Raw genomic sequence first — 16,114 nt, forward strand, 5'->3', positions numbered from 1 at the left:
AAAAAGTGATGAAGATACCTTTTTTAATAATATTTTGTAGGTTACCATTTTAAAAATATTATAAAAAAGATACAGTAGGGATGGAACAAATTGTATTTAACGAAATGTATATTTTTTTAATGACATTTTTATGACAGGGATCAATTTATACGTGAGGGCAGGGCACAAAAAATATAGTCGACAATAATGAAAATGTAGTGTGTGTGTGTGTGTGTTTTTCGCGTTTCTTTCTTTTTGTTTTTTACATTTTTTAGGTAGTACTACTACTCCCAGCATGGAACACTGTTCCATGATGGGAGTAGTAGTACCATACTAATAGACAGATCGCCGGTGTCACTCCTGACTTCCGCTACGATCCTCCTGTATAATGTATAGATGCGGCCGGCCACTCTTCTATGGTCCCCTGCACTGCCGCATATATACACCTATTCATATTTCCCACAGAGAGCTGTAATTGGCCAGATGGTTCCAGCCAATCATAACTCTTTTGGGAAATATTAATAGGTGTATATAAACAGCAGTGCAGGGGACCAGAGAAGACCTGCCGGTCGCATCTATACATTATACAGGAGGATCACAGCGGAAGTCAGGAGTGACATCTGGTGTGATCTTTCCTTAACTGCAGGTACTACTGCTCCCAACATGGAGCACACACTGCACCATACTGGGAGCTGTAGTACCTGCATTAATAGACAGATCACAACAGGTGTCAGAAATTACACTCTCTGTGATCTGTCTATTAATGAAGGTACTACAGCTCCCAGCATGGAGCAGAGGGTGTAACTCCTGACACCCAATGCGATCGTCCTATCTATTGCAGAGATATGGAGCGGCTCTATACAGCGCTCGCATCTCTGCCTCTGTAATCCGGGCCGGCCAGTGATGTGAATAGAAATTCACATCAATCATTCATATTTTCGGCCCATAGTGGGGATTGGCCGGATGGTGGCAGCCATTCCCTGCTCTCAGAGGGAAAATATGAATGAGTGATGTTCTATTCATATCACCTTTTTTTTTATTTTTTATTTTTTAATCAACTGGTGCAGATTTGTAAAAAAATTACTTCTATTAAAAAATCTTAATCCTTCCAGTACTTATTAGTGGCTGTATACTGCAGAGGAAATTCTTTTCTTTTTGGATTTCTTTTCTGTCTGTCCACAGTGCTCTCTGCTTACACCTCTGTCCATGTCAGGAACTGACCAGAGCAGGAGAAAATCCCTATAGCAAACATATGCTGCTCTAGGCAGTTCCTAAAATGGACAGAGGTGTCACCAGAGAGCACTGTGGACAGACAGAAAAGAAATCCAAAAATAAAATAATTTCCACTGTAGTATACAGCAGCTAATAAGTACTGGAAGGATTAAGATTTTGTAATAGAAGTAATATACAAATCTGTTAAACTTTTTGGCATCAGTTGATTTAAAAAAAATAAAATTATAATTCCCACCGGAGTACCCCTTTAAGCGATGTGGCATCTGGAATCTACTTATACCTGTATCTTTATGACATTTAACATGTACACTCATCATATCTAATATCCAAATGTGCATATTTATGTGCTACGCTAGCTCAGATCTATTGTAGGAAACCAGCTAAGCTCACAAAGGGGAGGTTTATTGGAATATTTATTTACCTGTCTCCAGTAACAACCAGCAGGAGCAGGATTGAAAATGTAACTCTGGACTATAATATAAGTTGTAATTAAGGACAAGTGTAAGATAAAGAATGCACCATATGTTTAGGTATGTAACTGTCATTGCAGATTAATTCAATTTATAAACTGTAAAATACAGTTCAAAGGTGAACGTTCTCTTCAATCTAATCAGTAAGTACTTCTAGATATGTCTGTATGACCGTGACATCTTATCAGTTTACACATTGCCGATACAGATTTTTCTACTTGTTTTATTTTCTGTCTGTGTTTTATGTGGGGCAGCATACACTTTCCTTTTGTGCTTTCTATACTGCACTTTGTACTTTTTGCTTGATATTGAGGTATACAGTAACAGAATTCCATTCTGTAAAATAGCCGGTTTAACGTTAATTCTATTTTACTGATAAGGGCAATATCATATTATTTTCATTGAAGGTCATTGGAAACTACTAGGCTGAAAGAGTTTCCTTTTTCTGAAGAAACTAGACACATTTCTGCTAAAACAATATTACAACATAATTCCTTTACATATTGTGTATATCACTTTGTTGTCTTGTGTTTTACCTTTTTCTTCATTTTTGTCTGTGTATTGGATTGTTTGTCTGAAGCAGGAATTAATATGATCATATATAAAAAAAATGTTGAAAGTATTTATTTATAACTTTTGTTTTTTTGCAACACAATACAGAAATAAAATAACATACAGCCGAAGATAGAGCCCCCAACCACCGCCAAAATCATATGCAAATGTAAAGTAGCACGGCACCATTGAAGTAGACAGTCGAGGAGGTCCATCCCCAGCTGACACCAAGACACTAAACAGAGACACAGACAGCACACACACTCACACACATTCCCGGAGTAACCCCCCCACTTCCTTGACCATGGATTAAGACAACCCGTCTACCCAGGAGAACTGACTTGTTGCGGGGGGGGGGGGGGGGGGGGGGGGGACCAACTCTCCTATCATCAGCCAGGGCATCCAGACTTTGTCAAATTTCTTGGGGCATTTGCAACTAGTGTACAACGTCCTGTACAATGGTACATATTTGTTAACTTGGTTGAACCACCGTGCAATGGGGAGAGGGGAAGTATCCTTCCAGGCCATAATCAGAACTTTCCAAGCACAGAACAATAGAAACCGGATAAGTAGGCGCCTATGAGAGCCCGATTCTAAGTCATTACTAACACCCAACAGACAAACAGGGGAAAACACGTAGGGGAATTCCAAATGGTCTGTCAAGAACTACAGCACCTCCCTTCAGAAGGGTTCTACACAAGGGCAACTCCACATAGCATGTATAGGAGTGCCCACATCCGCATGACACCGAAAACAAACATCTGAAGAAGAGACACCCATACAAGACAGCCTAACCGGAGTGTAATATAAACGAAAGATGAGCCGAACCTGAATAAGCAGATCCCTAGCACTAACCACCGTGGGGTAATAGGTCTTAACAACTTCCCTCCATTGGTAAAATCAGGAAGATCCTCTGCCCACTTTACAAAAGCCAACTCAAATGGATCCGGACCCACCGATTGCAGTAATGCATAAGCCTGAGTCAAAGGTTTAGTGAGGTCAGCGGTTCACAGAAGCAACTCCACTTCAGAAAAGGCCAGGTCACGTCAAGAGAGCCAAACTGCACCACCACTGCATGTCTCAACTGGAAGTACCTAAACTGGCTAAACTGTGCAATCCGAGGAAGATGAAAGCGTTTCTTAGAGTGAAGGGAGAGCAGGAAACTCCCCAAACAAGTGCAAGGCGAATTTGACTCCATGAGCACTCAAGAACCCTGCAGCCTCCAACTCCTGCAGGTACTCAAAATGTGGATTCCCCCACAGGGGTGCCCTGAGAGACATTACTGGTAGTGGAAAGCGTCTACAAACCTCCGACCACACCTCAGCCACAGATCTAATAGGGGTCAACAACCTAGAAGTAGGAGAATACCTGTACAGGGTATTGGTCAATGTTTCATATTAACCCATGAGAGCTCCCGCTAGAGCAGTAGAAGCATTCGCCAGAGCCAGGTCGATCCACCAGGCAGCATACACAAGTGGAGAAGCTAGAAAATAATTGTGCATGTTAGGAGCAGCTAAGCCACCCCTCAGTTTGGACGCCTGGAGCAGTGCCTGACCTAGTCGCAGTGTTTTGTCCTGCCAATAGAAGGACCTCAAAGCGCCACTCAGCCTCATAAATAATCTCTTTGGGTGAAGCACAGGAGAAAGATCAAAAAGTTATAAAAAACTTAGGAAGATAAAGCATTTTAAATATATTAATCCTGGCAGCCAGGGTCAGGGGTAAAGGGGATCAGGCCTGTAGTTTAGCTATCACAGACAACAACACTGGATCCAAATTCAACCTTGCATAGTCCTTCACACAAGCAGAAACCTCCACTCCCAAATATTTAAAGTGAGTGACTGCCCGCAACCCATTAGGAAGTGATGGAACATGGCCCGTCATCACAGACAGTGGCATGAAGGAAGACTTGGCCCAATTGACCCTGAGACCGGAAAAGGAACTAAACTCATCTAGGAGAGTGAATAGGGCACTAGGGAATCATGGACATCTGGTAAGTAAACCAAAGTATCATCTGCATACATGGACACTTTTTCTTCCAAGGAAGCTCTACGGACCCCATGAATACAGGTAGACACTCGGATGGCCGCAGCCAGGGGCACCCCGGCCTCGTCCCTCTACCCAGCTGAAATGAGTCAGAAACATCCAGATTAGTGCGCACCCTAGCCCTAGGGCTATCATATAAAAACTGTACCCATGCCCAGAACCGAGGACCAAACTGTAGGGCCCCCAAAACCCCCCGCAAATACAGCTATTCCACAGAATCAAAGGCTTTAATGACGTCTAAGCTAACCACATATCCCCCTGAGGCATCCCCTTCTGCCGCAGCTATGTTAAAGTGCAGTCGTTGTACATTAATGTCCGTAGCTCTCCCAGGCATAAAACCCATCTGGTCAGGATGGATGACAGCAGCTATAACCCTACGCAGCCGATTAGCCAATAATTTAGCCAGGAGTTTGATATCTACGTTGAGGAGAGAAATGGGTCTATAGGAATCCGGTAGAGTGGGATCCTTTCCTCGTTTGGGAAGAACCACAATAAGGGCCTCTCTCATGGAGTCAGGGAGTCTCCCAGTCTCCAGGGCCACACTAAAAAGATTCTGTAAAATAGGGATTAGCCGCTCCTCATTCGCCCTGTACCAGTCACCAATCGTGCCATCCAGCCCCGGGGTCTTTCCCGATTGCAGAGAACCAATAGCCCACGAGATTTCCTCATCATAAAAAGGGGCATCCAATGCAGCAGCCTTAGCCGTATTTAAGGGCATTAGAGGCAAGCTCTTCAAAAAAGACACTAAACCAGCCGGAACAGTCAGTAATTGAAAGGAATAGAGAGCACTATAGAAGTCCCGAAACACCTTATTAATAACAACAGGGTCGTTTTCTAGGGTCCCAGTAGCCCCCTAATACACAGGGTATAGCAGCGACAGGCCTACTTTCTCTAGCCAAATACGCCAGCAGTCTACCATTTTTATCCCCAAATTCAAATAACGCCACCTCTCTATCCACCATTTTCTTTTGAATCTTCTCCTTCTGAAGTATTAAGAGAGCTCTTTGAACATTCAACCATTTATTTTCAGTATCGGGGGAAGAATTCCTCACTACCTCCGCTCCCAAAGCCCCAATCTCAACCTGCAATGTCCTCTCTCTAGCCGAGTAAGTCCTCCTCTGCCCTGCAACCCCTGCCATAAAGACTCCCCTAAAATGCGCCTTATATGCGTCCCATTGTACTTACTTATCAGGGTGAGACCTCTTATGTTCCCAAAAACAATTATGGGCTTCTAGAAATGATGCCTCCTGCAACCAGCCAGGATGCATCCTCCAGACCTTAGATGACTGACTAGGGCCCAAACCCAAGGACAATACGAGAGCTGAGTGGTCAGAGATCCCCCTAGTGCTGTACAAGACATCTCTTACCAGAGGTAGAAGATCAGAGGAGGCATAAGCCAGATGTATCTTGGAGAATGATTTATGCACTGTCGAGTAATAGGAGAATAACCGGTCAGAAGACTGTTTTCAGCACCATACCTCAGTAAGGGACAACGCCATACTCCATTTATGTAGATTAGGAGAGCCAGAGTCTGCTGCACCAGTGTGATCAACTCCCGGATCCGGGACCGCATTAAAGTCGCCAATAGCAAGAACAGGCAGAGAAGGAAATGTTAACAGTTTGGACGTGATATTTTCTAAGACCTCAACATGGAAAGGAGGGGGAACATACACAGACACCAATAGATAACAAAAGGAGTGGAGGGAACACTGGACAATTACAAACCTACCAAAATGATCACAAGCCATTTGATCAATGACCAGGGGAAGGGATTTAGTTACCAAAATGGAGACTCCCCTCGCAGAGGACGAATAAGTGGAGTGATATCCCCTTGCTATCCATGCCCTCTTCAGGGCAAGTATTTTCTGACCAGTTAAATGAGTTTCTTGTAAGCAAATCAGGTGTGGGGACTGCTTCTTAACAAAGTCTAGACATAGAGTCCGGTTGAATTTGAAGTTAAGGCCCCTAACATTCCAGCTCATGATTTTAAGGGACCCCATTGAACCATACCTGAAAAGACCATCGGCAGTATACATACAACCTGACATGGAACCCTAAAGGCGCACCTGGGATACAACACCACCACCCGAAGTACTCCGGGAACACACACCTCGCATACCATGGACTACACAAAGGACAAGACGGACAGGCAAACCAAAAAACAAACACAAAAACAAATGCATAACAAATACATGCCTAACAATTCTGAGAACTGTGCAGTATTAGCTCATACAGGTGTGCTAGTTAGTGACTGTCTCTTATAATGTTTTACATCCCTAACAATACCCTGTCTAACACTAAAACTCGTGTAGACCTAGACCCTGAAACACTAATCTAGCGGAGGTAGCAAAAGTCCTAGTGACCTAAACAGTCCCACACCCTCCCACCTACCCAACCCCATTTAAATAAAAAACTAGGGCCAACTCACTAAGGGACCGATAATGAAGGCTGGAGAATCTAAAGAAGTCCATGGACAAAACTCAAGAAGGGGAACTAAAAGAGACATCCTAACCCCCTACTCTTGCTACTAACACATTAAGGCAAGACCAAGGATCTTTATAGCTGGTCAGTCCAGAGGGGCCGCAACATTAGCCGCGTCCACCCACTGCAAAGCCTCAGTCGTGGACGTGAGGAATCAGGTGTTCGCCCCATCCACCACACGAAGACGGGCTGGGAACAGTATGGCATAGCGGTAGCCCTTGAAACGGAGGCGGCTACGGACTTCCGTTAACTGGTTCCTCTGTTTACACAGTTCCACGGAGAAATCCGGATAAAACGCCACCCAGTTATCACTAAAGTGCACTTCTCCTTTGATGCGCACAGCTCTCAGGATAGCGTCTCTGTCTCTATAATGTAGAAGCTTCGCCAGGAACGGTCTAGGAGGGGGGGGGGTGTGACCAGGCCAAGACCCGTTGGGCCCTCTCCACTGTAAAGTATGGTGAGTGTTACGCCGAGTGCTCCGGGTCCCTGCTCCTCCCCGGAGCGCTCGCGGCGTTCCCCTCTCTGCAGCGCCCCTGACACTGCCGGCGAGGATGCGATTCGCATAGTGGGACGCGCCCGCTCGTGAATCGCATCCCAAGCTACTCACCTGTCCCGGTCCCCGGCTGTCACGTCCTTGCGCGCGCGGCTACACTCCTTAGGGCGTGACAGCTCTCTAAGGTTTAAAGGGCCAGTGCACCAATGATTGGTGCCTGGCCAAATCAGTCTAATTAGCTTCCACCTGCTCCACGTCCATATAACCTCACTTCCCCTTCCCTTCCTGGCCGGATCTTGTTGCCCTTGTGCCTAGAGAAAGCGTTTACTGTGTTTGCCATACCAGTGTTCCAGACCTCTTGCTATCACCATTGACTACGAACCTTGCCGCCTGCCCTGACCTTCTGCTATGTCTGACCTCGCCTCTGTCTAGTCCTTCTGTCCCACGCCTTCTCAGCAGTCAGCGAGGTTGAGCCGTTGCCGGTGAATACGACCTGGTTGCTACCGCCGCAGCAAGACCATCCCGCTTTGCGGCGGGCTCTGGTGAATACCAGTAGCAACCTAGAACCGGTCCACCGGTACGGTCCACGCCAATCCCTCGCTGACACAGAGGATCCACATCCAGCCTGCCGAATCCTAACAGTAGATCCGGCCATGGATCCCACTGAGGTCCCGCTGCCAGTTGTCGCTGACCTTACCACGGTGGTCGCCCAGCAGTCTCAACAGATAGAGCAACTAGGACAACAGTTCGCCTAACAAGGACAGCAGCTGTCGCAGTTGACCGCCATGCTACAGCAACTTCTGCCACAGCTACAGCAGCAACCATCTCCTCCACCAGCTCCTGCACCTCCTCCGCAGCGAGTGGCCGCTCCTAACCTCTGTTTGTCCCTGCCGGACAAATATGATGGGGACTCTAAACTCTGCCGTGGTTTCCTGTCTCAATGTTCCCTACACTTGGAGATGTTGTCGGACCAATTCCCCACAGAACGGTCTAAGGTGGCTTTCGTGGTTAGTCTCCTGTCTGGGAAGGCCTTGTCATGGGCCACACCGCTCTGGGACCGCAACGATCCTGTCACTGCCACTGTTCAGGCCTTCTTCGCTGAGGTTCGTAGTGTCTTCGAGGAACCAGCCTGAGCCTCTTCTGCCGAAACAGCCTTGCTGAACCTGGTCCAAGGAAATTCTTCTGTAGGCGAATACGCCATCCAATTTCGTACCCTTGCCTCCGAATTATCTTGGAACAACGAGGCCCTCTGCGCGACCTTTAAAAAAGGCCTATCCACTAACATCAAGGATGTGCTGGCCGCACGAGAAATTCCTGCCAACCTGCATGAACTTATCCATTTGGCCACCCGCATTGACATGCGAAAGACACCAGGAGCTCCGCCAGGAAAAGGACCTTGATCTCTGGGCACCTCTCTCCCAGTATCCTTTGCAATCTACCCCTGTGCCTCCCGCCGAGGAGGCTATGCAAGTGGATCGGTCTCGCCTGACCCATGAAGAGAGGACTCGCCGCAGAGATAAAAATTTATGTCTGTACTGCGCTAGTACCGAACATTTCCTAGTGGACTGCCCTATTAGTCCTCCACGTCTGGGAAACGCACGCACCCAGCTCACGTGGGAGTGGCGTCTCTTGGTATGAAGTCTGCTTCTCCACGTCTCACTGTGCCCGTGCGGATTTCTCCTTCTGCCAACTCCTCCTTCTCAGCTGTGGCCTTCTTGGACTCTGGTTCTGCGGGAAATTTTATTTTGGCCTCTTTTGTTAATAGGTTCAACATCCCTTTGACCCGTCTCGTCAAGCCGCTCTACATTTCCTCGGTCAACGGAGTAAAATTGGACTGCACTGTGCGTTACAGCACAGAACCCCTGCTTATGAGCATTGGACTGCATCACGAAAAAATTGAATTTTTTGTTCTGCCCAACTGCTCCAACGCCATTCTCCTACCCTTGACTGGACCACCGGGGAGATCAAGAGCTGGGGTGCTTCTTGCCACAAAAAATGCCTCACGTCTGCTCCCAGTCCCGTCAGTCAAACTTCAGTGTCTCCTCCTATACCAGGTCTCCCCAAGGCCTATCAGGACTATGCCGATGTTTTTTTGCAAAAAACGAGCAGAGATTTTGCCTCCTCATAGCCCCCTTCCTGGTAACATTCTGCCCCGTGGCAAGCTTCACCCTCTGCCCCCCCTCCCCATTCCCACTTCTTCTGGACTGCCTGCCGTTGATGAATTTACCCAGGACTTCTCTGTCTTCCAGAAAGAAACTCAAGAATCGCTCCCATTGGCCTCATCTCATGTGAAGCTACAAGCTGACAAAAAGAGGGGGAGACCTAAGGGGGGGTACTGTTACGCCGAGTGCTCCGGGTCCCTGCTCCTTCCCCTCTCTGCAGCACCCCGGTCAGACCCGCTGACCGGGAGCGCTGCACTGACACTGCCGGCGGGGATGCGATTCGCATAGCGGGACGCGCCCGCTCGCGAATCGCATCCCAAGCTACTCACCTGTCCCGGTCCCCGGCTGTCACGTCCTGGCGCGCGCGGCTCCGCTCCTTAGGGCGAGCACGCGCCAGCTCTCTAAGATTTAAAGGGCCAGTGCACCAATGATTGGTGCCTGGCCCAATCAGTCTAATTAGCTTGCACCTGCTCCACGTCCATATAACCTCACTTCCCCTTCCCTTCCTGGCCGGATCTTGTTGCCCTTGTGCCTAGAGAAAGCGTTTACTGTGTTCCAGACCTCTTGCTATCACCATTGACTACGAACCTTGCTGCCTGCCCTGACCTTCTGCCACGTCTGACCTCGCCTCTGTCTAGTCCTTCTGTCCCACGCCTTCTCAGCAGTCAGCAAGGTTGAGCATGTGCCGGTGGATACGACCTGGTTGCTACCGCCGCAGCAAGACCGTCCCGCTTTGCGGCGGGCTCTGGTGAATACCAGTAGCAACCTAGAACCGGTCCACCGGTAGGGTCCACGCCAATCCCTCGCTAACACAGAGGATCCACATTCAGCCTGCCGAATCCTAACAGTGAGAAGGTATCAAAAGGCAACAATTCCTTGAGCCAGGCCACTGGGTCTGAACCTTCTGCTTTTTTCGGGCAGGCCCACCAGGCAAATATTATTGCACCTCAGTCTATTTTCCATGTTGTCCGATCTGTCAAGTACAGACTTAATTTGTCGCTGCAAGGACGTAGGTAGTAAAGTGTCCTCAATGGTGGAGACCCTCCGCTCAACCTCGCCAGTGTGTTCATGGAGCGTTTGAGTCTCGTGACGGAGTATCACAAAGTCTTGACGGAGTTCATCCACCTTGGAAACCATCATAGTTTGGCAGGATGTGAACACTGCTAAAAGTTGCGTAAACTTCTGATCCACTGAATCGGCAGGACACTCAGCATCTCTCTGAACCAGGAGAGCCAGGAAACATAGGAGGAGAGGGAGCAGGAGACAAGCCCTCAGCCACCCCCGAGGGCCTCGTAAATTGGCTGAGAGTTACATAGTTACATAGTAAGTACGGTCGAAAAAAGACATATGTCCATCAAGTTCAACCAGGGAATTGAAGGGTGGGGTGTGGCAGTATTGGGGAAGGGATGGGATTTTATATTTCTTCATAAGCATTAATGTTATTTTGTTCCAGGAATGTATCTAATCCTGTTTTAAAGCTGTTAATTTTTCCTACTGTGACCAGTTCCTGAGGTAGACTGTTCCATAAGTTCACAGTTCTCATGGTAAAGAAGGCGTGTCGCCCCTTGAGACTAAACTTTTTCTTCTCCAGACGGAGGGAGTGCCCCCTCGTCCTTTGGGGGGGTTAAACCTGGAACATTTTTTCTCCATATTTTTTGTATGGGCCATTAATATACTTATATACATTTATCATATCCCCCCTTAAACGTCTCTTCTCAAGACTAAACAATTGTAACTCCTTTAATCGCTCCTCATAGCTAAGATGTTCCATGCCCCATATTAGTTTAGTCGCGCGTCTCTGCACCCTTTCCAGCCCCACAGTGTCCCTTTTATGGACTGGTGCCCAAAACTGAACAACATATTCCAGGTGAGGCCGTACCAATGCTCTATAAAGGGGGAGTATTATGTCCCTGTCTCTCGAGTCCATCCCTCTTTTTATACATGACAATATCCTGCCGGCCTTGGAAGCAGCAGCCTGACATTGCATGCTATTCTGTAGTCTGTGATCTACAAGTACACCCAGATCCTTCTCTACCAATGACTCTGCCAGTTTAATCCCCCCTAAGACATACGACGCATGCAGGTTATTAGTACCCAGATGCATAACCTTACATTTATCCACATTGAACCTCATTTGCCAAGTGGATGCCCAGACACTTAGTCTATCCAAGTCATCTTGTAACCTATACACATCCTCTATAGACTGTACCATGCTACAAAGCTTGGTGTCATCTGCAAAGATAGAAACAGAGTTGTTAATGCCATCCTCTATATCATTGATAAATAAATTAAACAACAGCGATCCCAGTACAGAACCTTGGGGTACACCACTAATTACCGGGGACCAATCAGAGTACGAATCATTGACCACCACTCTCTGGGTACGATCCATGAGCAAGTGTTCAATCCAGTTACAAACTAAAATTTCCAAACCCAAAGACCTTAACTTACCTGTCAGACGTCTATGAGGGACAGTATCAAACGCTTTAGCAAAATCCAGAAACACTATATCCACAGCCATTCCTCTGTCAAGGCTTCTACTCACCTCTTCATAAAAGCAAATTAGATTGGTTTGACAACTTTTATCCTTAGTAAACCCATGCTGGCTATCACTTATAATACAATTATCCCCTATGTATTCCTGTATGTAATCCCTTATAAGTCCTTCAAACAATTTACCCACAATGCACGTTAAACTTACCGGTCTATAGTTTCCTGGGGAAGACCTAGAGCCCTTTTTGAAGATTGGTACCACATTCGCCTTGTGTCAGTCACTTGGCACAATACCAGACACCAGTGAATCTCTAAATATCATGAACAGGGGTACAGATATTACTGAACTTACCTCTCCAAGAACTCTTGGGTGCAATCCATCTGGCCCTGGAGATTTGCTTACATTTATATTACTTAACTTACCTTGTACCATCTCTACATTAAGCCAGTTCAGTACATTACATGATGTGTTACCAGCACTGACCTGTCCAATGTTAGCTCCTCCTTCTTCCCTAGTATATACAGAGCTAAAGAACCCATTCAGTAGCTCCGCTTTCTCTTTATCGCCTGTGACAACCTCCCCATTATCATTATTAAGGGGTCCTACATGCTCTGTCCTTGTTTTTTTTGCATTTATATATCTAAAAAAATATTTAGGATTAGTTTTGCTTTCTTTGGCCACCGTCTCTCTGTTTAAATGTTAAAGCTGACCCATCAGATTTGTAGTTTTTGAAGGCTATTTTTTTGTTGTTTATTGCTCTTTTAACATCATTTGTCAGCCATGTAGGATTTAGTTTTATTCGTTTATATTTGTTCCCCTTTGGTATATATTTAGCTGTATAGTTATTTAGAGTTGATTTAAAGATGTCCCATTTACCTTCTGTATCAGTATTTGAGAACACCGCCCCCAGTCTATGTCCTGTAGTGCAGCTCTCAGCCCAGGGAAGTTTGCCTTTTCAAAGTTATATGTTTTTGCCTTCCCCGCCTGTCTTTGTTTTCTATATTTTAAGTCAAAAGTAACTATATTGTGGTTGCTATTACCAAGGTTTTCCCTCACAGTTACATTACCAACCAGCTCTGCGTTGTTGGAAATGATCACATCCAACAAGGCATCACTTCTTGTTGGGTCCTCCACAAACTGGCCCATAAAATTATCCTGCAATAAATTTAGGAATTGTTGCCCCTTTGTAGTTTTAGCCAACCCTGGACCCCAATCTATATCTGGATAGTTAAAATCTCCCATTATTACCACTGTACCTGCTCGGGCGGCCCTCTCTATTTGTTTATGCAGCCGATCTTCTATCTCTTCAGTGATATTAGGGGGTCTGTAGATTACACCAAGTATTATTTTTTCAGTATTTCCCTCCTTTTGTAATTCTACCCACAGTGATTCCACATCCTCAGAATCATCACACACTATGGCATCGTTCACACTGACTTTAATACCACTTCTAACATACAGACAGACTCCACCACCTTTTCAATTCATTCTATCTTTGCGAAACAATATAAACCCCTGCAGATTGACAGCCCAGTCATGCGAGGAGTCCAGCCATGTCTCAGTGACCCCAACTATATCAATATGTTCCTCCAGTATCAAGGCCTCAAGCTCCCCAATATTATTTGCTAGGCTTCTAGCATTTGTGAACATACACTTTACATTTCCATCCTTTATGTTATTGGGGTTAATGGGATTCAAGGGTGTAAGTTTTATTTTCCTATGAAGCCTATTCCTATTAACTATTCTAACCCCTCCCTCCGCTCCACCCCCAGGTACATTTATAATTGCCACCTCTCTATCTACACTATCTTCCCCCTCTTTTCTGTAGGTTCCCTCCCCCCAAGTCCCTAGTTTAAACACTCCTCCACCCTTCTAGCCATCTTCTCCCCAAGCACAGCTGCACCCTCCCCATTGAGGTGCAGCCCGTCCCTACGGTAGAGCCGGTAACCGACAGCGAAGTCAGCCCAATTCTCCATGAACCCAAACCCCTTCTTCCTACACCAGCTTCTGAGCCACTCGTTTACCTCCCTGATCTCCCGCTGCCTCTCCAGTGCGGCTCGTGGTACTGGTAGTATTTCAGAAAATACTACCTTGGAGGTCCTTGCCTTAACCCCTTAAGGACCAAGGACGTACCTGTACGTCCTTGGTCCTGCTCTTCTGATATAACGCGGGGTTACACAGTAACCCCACATCATATCACGGCGGGCCCGGCGTCATGGTGAAGCCGGGACCCGCCTCTAATAGCGCGCAGCCGAGGCTAAAAGTGAAAGTTCCCGGCTAGCTCAGTCGGGCTGTTCGGGATAGCCGCGGCTAATCGCGGCATCCCGAACAGCTGACAGGACAGCAGGAGGGCCCCTTCCTGCCTCCTCGCTGTCCGATCGCCGAATGACTGCTCAGTGCCTGAGATCCAGGCATGAGCAGTCATGCGGCAGAATCGTTGATCACTGGTTTCTTATGAGAAACCAGTGATCAATGATGAAGATCAGTGTGTGCAGTGTTATAGGTCCCTATGGGACCTATAACACTGCAAAAAAAAAGTGAAAAAAAAAAAGTGAATAAAGATCATTTAACTCCTCCCCTATTAAAAGTTTGAATCACCCCCCTTTTCCAATAAAAAAAAAACACAGTGTAAATAAAAATAAACATATATGGTATCACCGCATGCGGAAATGTCCGAATTATAAAAATATATCATTAATTAAACCGCTCGGTCAATGGCGTGCGCGGAAAAAAATTCCAAAGTCCAAAATAGTGCATTTTTGGTCACTTTTTATATCATTTAAAAATGAATAAAAAGCGATCAATAAGACCTATCAATGCAACTTCAGAAAAACTTCAGATCGCGGCGCAAAAAATTAGCCCTCATACCGCCCCATACACGGAAAAATAAAAAAGTTATAGGGGTCAGAAGAAGACAATTTTATACCTATTAATTTTCCTGCATGTAGTTATGATTTTTTCCAGAAGTCCGACAAAATCAAACCTATATAAGTAGGGTATCATTTTAATCGTATGGACCTACAGAATAAATATCAGGTGTCATTTTTACCGAAAAATGTACTACGTAGAAACGGAAGCCCCCACAAGTTACAAAACAGCGTTTTTTTTTTCAATTTTGTCGCACAATGATTTTTTTCCCGTTTCACCGTAGATTTTTGGGCAAAATGACTGACGTCATTACAAAGTAGAATTGGTGGCGCAAAAAATAAGCCATCATATGGATTTTTAGGTGCAAAATTGAAAGAGTTATGATTTTTTAAAGGCAAGGAGCAAAAAACGAAAATGCAAAAACGGAAAAACCCCCGGTCCTTAAGGGGTTAAGCTTGCGGTCTAAGTCCCTTAAATCATTTTTAAGGACACTCCACCTACCTCTTACTTTGTCATTGGTGCCAATATGTACCATGACTGCTGGGTCCTCTCCAGCCCCGCCCAGCAACCTGTCAACCCGATCCGCGATGTGCCGAACTTGTGCGCCAGGTAGACAACACACTGTTCGGTGATCCCGGTCTTTGTGACAGATCGCCTTGTCTGTCCCCCTAATAATTGAGTCCCCCACCACTAGTACCTGTCTGGCCTGCCCTGTACTCCTCCCTCCCTCCTTACTGGAGCAGACACCCCCCTGGCAGTCAGAGGCAGTATCCTGCTGCAGTTCTGCTAGCTCTGTAATGGCATCCCCCTCATCTGCCAAGCAGGCAAACTTGTTGGGGTGTGCCAGTTCAGGACTAGCCTCCCTGACACTTTTTCCCCTACCCCGCTTTCTAACTGTAACCCAGCTAACTGCCTGACTGTCCTGCAACTCCGTCCCACTGTCCTCCCCCACCTCTACTCCCGAGAGTGCCTGCTCAGGGAGCAGGAGACTCCTCTCCATGTTGTTAATGCTTCTCATCGTTGCCAGTCGCTCCTCTAGATGCAGGATCTGGGCTTCCAAACGAACAACTAGCATACATCTCGCACAACAATATGCACCCTCAAACTGCTGTTCAAGGATTGCATACATTGAACAGGATGTACATTGGACTGCATTTTCCAACAAGGAGGCTATCTAGTTATGGGGATTTCACAAATGTATAGGCAAAAACAGACAGTCAAAATTACACTTCAAATTTTTGTAGACCTTGTGGGTTCAGAAATTAACACTCACAGCGATTTCAACCTCCTGCTTTCAAACTCCTGTTTTTGAAACTCCTCTTTCACGCCCCCTCTTACA

The 16,114-nt window shown here is 46.3% G+C and overlaps 1 protein-coding gene and 1 long non-coding RNA gene across 7 annotated transcripts in view; one reads left to right on the forward strand and one right to left on the reverse strand.

Moving 5' to 3' along the window:
• LOC130368994 (pendrin-like) overlaps window positions 1-16,114 on the forward strand; it is a 222,433-nt gene that overhangs the window by 92,908 nt on the left and 113,411 nt on the right. Inside the window, exon 2 of one of the 6 annotated variants that reach the window (XM_056573595.1) lies at window positions 1,763-1,825. The exons of the other annotated variants lie outside the window; for them this stretch is intronic. The gene's annotated coding sequence lies outside the window, so the exon portion shown is untranslated. The remainder of the gene's footprint in view (window positions 1-1,762; window positions 1,826-16,114) is intronic. 6 annotated transcript variants of the gene reach the window in all.
• The window catches only part of LOC130369006 (uncharacterized), a 97,936-nt gene that overhangs the window by 31,275 nt on the left and 50,547 nt on the right, over window positions 1-16,114 (reverse strand). The window lies entirely within an intron of this gene.

This window comes from Hyla sarda, chromosome 4 (genome assembly GCF_029499605.1).
Source record: "Hyla sarda isolate aHylSar1 chromosome 4, aHylSar1.hap1, whole genome shotgun sequence".
Classification (NCBI taxonomy): Eukaryota; Metazoa; Chordata; class Amphibia; order Anura; family Hylidae; genus Hyla; species Hyla sarda.